Source organism: Sapajus apella, unplaced genomic scaffold (genome assembly GCF_009761245.1).
Source record: "Sapajus apella isolate SASKATOON/1434 unplaced genomic scaffold, GSC_monkey_1.0 scaffold5592, whole genome shotgun sequence".
Classification (NCBI taxonomy): Eukaryota; Metazoa; Chordata; class Mammalia; order Primates; family Cebidae; genus Sapajus; species Sapajus apella.
Window position 1 is genome coordinate 1 of NW_022442516.1, and position 4,412 is coordinate 4,412.

Here is a 4,412-nt window from a genome sequence, read left to right on the forward strand (position 1 = left end):
TTTTGCATTTTTAGTAGAGACGGGGTTTCACCATGTTGACCAAGATGGTCTCGATCTCTTGACCTCGTGATCCACCCGCCTCGGCCTCCCAAAGTGCTGGGATTACAGGCTTGAGCCACCGCGGGGCCAGCTCTTCCTCTGTTCTATGTGTTACTGTGTTGCCTGAATATGGAGGCTACAATGAGGGAATCAATCACTCTCCTGTAACTGTGTTGCTTGCGTTTCTTTGGTTGGGGTAGTTATTGCAGGGTGGGTGCATTTTTACTCTGACATCCTGGAATGGTAAAACTACTTTCCTGGATGAGAAGTGTCGAACTATCAGTGTCCAGAAAAAACTTAGGGCAGACTAGAGTAGAATCTAAATACAAGAGACTAGTGGTAGCTCTGCAAAGTTCAAAGGAAGAAAATAATTTCAGATTATCTGGGAAGAGAACGGTAGGCCATGAAACAGCAAAGTCCAGCCAGCAGAGATAGGCAGGGAAGGTCTTTTTTCCATACACAGAATGGCACTACATGCTCAAGTCACTTACCACTTGCTTCAAGGTTCTCCTCTTCTTGTTCTTCTGCTTCTTCATCGCCCTCGGTTTTGTAATAGGACTCCCACCCTGACATGTTGGCTACTGCTCACTAGGCGAAAGATGTTAAAGTCAGTAACAGTAAAATTTAAACTGAAAAAATACCGACCTCTAGGTTCTCATATTTTTTTTTGTTTTTTTGAGACAGAGTCTCGCCGTCACCAGGCTGGAGTGCAGTGGAGTGACTTCGGCTAACTGCAACCTCCGCCTCCCGAGTTTAAGCGATTCTCCTGCCTCATCCTCCTGAGTAGCTGGGACTACAGGCACGCGCCACCACGCCCAGCTAATTTTTGTATTTTTAGTAGAGACGGGGTTTCACCATGTTGGCCAAGATGGTCTCGATCTCTTGACCTCGTGATCCACCCGCCTCGGCCTCCCAAAGTGTTGGGATTACAGGCCTGAGCCACCGCGCCCGGCCGTGAGATCTGTTCTAAAGGCTTGGTTAGTAGTGAGGAATGTGGACGATGGATACTGCTACCTCGAGAGCTCAGCAGTCGGACTGCATTGGTAAATGCGCCTGGGGGCCATCTCAGTAGCAGCCTCATCTCAGTTATCCCTCACGTTTCAGGGCCCGCGGCGGCCCGATCCCAGAGGTCCCGCCCCCGGCGCCATTTGGACGTTGAGGGATTCCCGCTCCGGGATTCTGTGCTCTCTAACGAACCCCCTTGTCCTCAATACCGACCAAAAATCTCCCCAAATCCCTCAGACGATCACACCCAGCGAAGTCTCAAACGCAGACAGGCCTCAAACCCAGGCAGGCCTCAAACGCGCGGTGCCGCCTCCTTCGGAAGGAAGGAGCGTGGTCACGAGTCTGTCTATACACTTCGGAGTCGCACTCTTAAGGGTAACGCTAACTCACCGGCAAGGCTATAAGAGCGCGCAAGACTGAGTGGGCGAAGCGGGACGAAGCCAGGTCCAGATGGCGAACAACACAAACGGATAACGGCCCACTTACCTTTGGCGCAGGGAAGCGACCAACTTGGACAGAAGACGAGAATGCACGCAGGCGCGGGCCCAGTTCTCTCTCCCAATCGACGCTCCCTACGTCATCACGCATGTACGCACTGCTTAGCGCCGGGCTTGCTTGCACATTCCCCAACCAGCTTCTACTTACGTCACTGACGAAAGCCAACCCACCAGCGGAACCCCGCCCCCTCCCGCAAAGCCCCGCCCCCGCTTGCGTCAGGACTGTACGCACATGCGCTAAAGTGCGTCCTTAGCCCCGTCCCCTCCCCCTCTTTCGTATGAACCCTCCCTGTCCCTTCTCTGTCACCTCACAGTAGTCTTTGCCGGTAGCGGGTGTGGAGGCGCAAGCAGCTCACGGCGGCCTCTTCCCCGCCCCTCTGGCCGGGCCTGGGCTCGGGCCCCCTCCTCCCTCCGCTTCCCACCCCCGTCGGGTACGGGAAGGTCCAAGCCGCTGCCGGGTGCCCGAGGGCCGTCGTGGCCGCCGTCGCCACGGGTCCAAATGGAGCCGCCGAATCTCTATCCGGTGAAGCTCTACGTGTACGACCTGTCCAAGGGCCTGGCCCGGCGGCTCAGCCCCATCATGCTGGGTGAGGGGGAAGGGGCCAGGTGGGCGGGAGGGCGGGAGCCAGGCCAGACGGTGGCGGCTGGCCGAGGTGGGGAGACACATGGCCCAGAGGATATTAGAAAAGCCCGAGTGGAGAAGAGAGTGGTCTGAGGCTTGGGCCATCTGAGCCCCGCTTTAGCCCCGCAGATACCATCCTAACGTTTGGATCCAGGGGGAAGGGATGGAGGAGTCACGCCTCCCCCTTGCAGGGGGCTCGGGCAGAAACCGAACCCTCGAAAGCCCCTTCGACGGGGGATAAACCAGCACTGGATCCCGGCGGGTTCCCTCCCTCGCTCCGGGAGCTCGGTGCACTCCTGCCTCCTTGGCGCGGTGTAGGAAAGATGAGGATGCCTGCCGCGCGGTGCCCCTCGTGGTGACAGAGACACTGCGGAGGTGGGGTGGCCCTCGGAGAACCTTGCCTAAGTGCCAAAAGGAAACTCCCTTTGCAGTCCCGGGGTTAGGTGGGATGGGGGAGATAGCCATCGCCCCCAGGTATGTCAAATCAGGACAACAGAAGCCTGGAACTCCAGAATTCATCAAGCAGTCTTCTCCCCACAGTTTCAAATGGCAAGAAAGCAGTTTTGGGGGAGAGATGGATGAGGTTGTGTCAATAAGGATTAGTAAGAAAAGTATTTCGGTTGTGCTCCATTAAATCAGCCCTCATTCAGTGACCATCAAACCTCATTCCAACTTAAATAGAGGAATGTCTTGAGTAACACAGGAATTATCAGGTTTGTAATCATGAGCAGGAAATAATTCCAATAATTGAAAATTGAAGTTTTGACAACATCCATTTGAATAGCTAGTTTTTCCTGGCTTCTGTGGAGACATTGGTGAATGATTTAGTTCATCTCTGTGAAACCAGGGGGCAGAGGTCAAGTAAGCCAGGCTACTTTTAAGGGCATCTTTCAATATCCTTGAGTTTCTAATATGTCATAGTTAATTGAACTTAATTTCACAACCGTGGGCCCATGAGTGTTTTCTATATTTGGCTTCACATCAAAATCATCTAGGGTGCCTGTTAAAAATGCAGATACTTTCATTTCCAACGTATATTGTTAAATGAGATTCAAAAAGACAAGGTTAGAACAGCTCTTTAAATATGCAAATCAAAGGATATATATGTGCTTGCTTAGGCAAATAATTATCCATAAGGATACACAGAAATTGGTAGCAGCAGTAACTTATGGAAAGGGGAACTTGATGTCAGGGGGACAAGAGTAGAAGAGAAACTTTGCTGTAAACTGCTTCTTACCTCTGGAACTGTGTATTACATACACAGACTATCTATTGAAAATGAAAATGAGAAAAGTTTTAATCACATGGATTCTAGAGCTTTACTTCACAAATACTAAATCAGAATCTCCTGGCATTTTGGTCCAAAAATCTCTCTCTCTATATATAGATGTATATATATATATATTTTTTTTTTTTTTGAGATGGAGTCTTGCTCTGTAGCCCAGCCTGAAGTGCAGTGGTGCCATGTTGGTTCACTGCAGCCTCCGCCTCCCTGTACCGGTTCAAGCAGTTCTCCTACCTCAGCCTCTCAGGTAGCTGGGATTATAGGCACAAGTCACCATGCCCAGCTAATTTTTGTATTTTTAGTAGAGACGGGGTTTCACCACGTTGACCACTCTGGTCTTGAACTCCGGACCCCGTGATCCACCCGACTCTGCCTCCCAAAGTGCTGGGATTACAGGCTTGAGCCACTGTGCCTGGCCAAAAAAAATCTATATTTTTAATGAGCTTCTTGCTAATTCTTTTTTTTTTTTTTTGAGACGGAGTATCGCTCTTGTTACCCAGGCTGGAGTGCAATGGCGCGATCTCGGCTCACCGCAACCTCCGCCTCCTGGGTTCAGGCAATTCTCCTGCCTCAGCCTCCTAAGCAGCTGGGATTACAGGCACGCGCCACCATGCCCAGCTAATTTTTTGTAGCTTTAGTTGAGATGGGGTTTCACCGTGTTGACCAGGATGGTCTCGATCTCTTGACCTCGTGATCCACCCGCCTCGGCCTCCCAAAATGCTGGGATTACAGGCTTGAGCCACCGCGCCCGGCTGCTTCTTGCTAATTCTTATGTAGCCAACCCATTATTTGACAGGGGTTTGGGCCTAGATAACCAGTTGTTAAAATGAGTAAGGCATATCTGAAAGCAAAACTTACAAAGTCACTGAGGAAGTTGTTACTCATTAATAGATTACATCAGTCAAGTTCTAACTAAACTTCTTGGAATGGAGCCATTTAGTTTTTTTTTTTTTTTTTTTTTTTT

The 4,412-nt window shown here is 50.8% G+C and overlaps 1 long non-coding RNA gene across 1 annotated transcript; it reads right to left on the reverse strand.

Annotated features, from left to right (window-relative positions):
- Positions 1-558: 558 nt before the first annotated feature.
- On the reverse strand, positions 559-1,640 carry LOC116547934. The gene is made up of 2 exons (XR_004267237.1): positions 1,531-1,640; positions 559-627 (listed from the first exon to the last, which is right to left on the reverse strand). It is a non-coding gene; the product is annotated as an uncharacterized LOC116547934 (long non-coding RNA).
- Between the last annotated feature and the right edge of the window lie 2,772 nt (positions 1,641-4,412).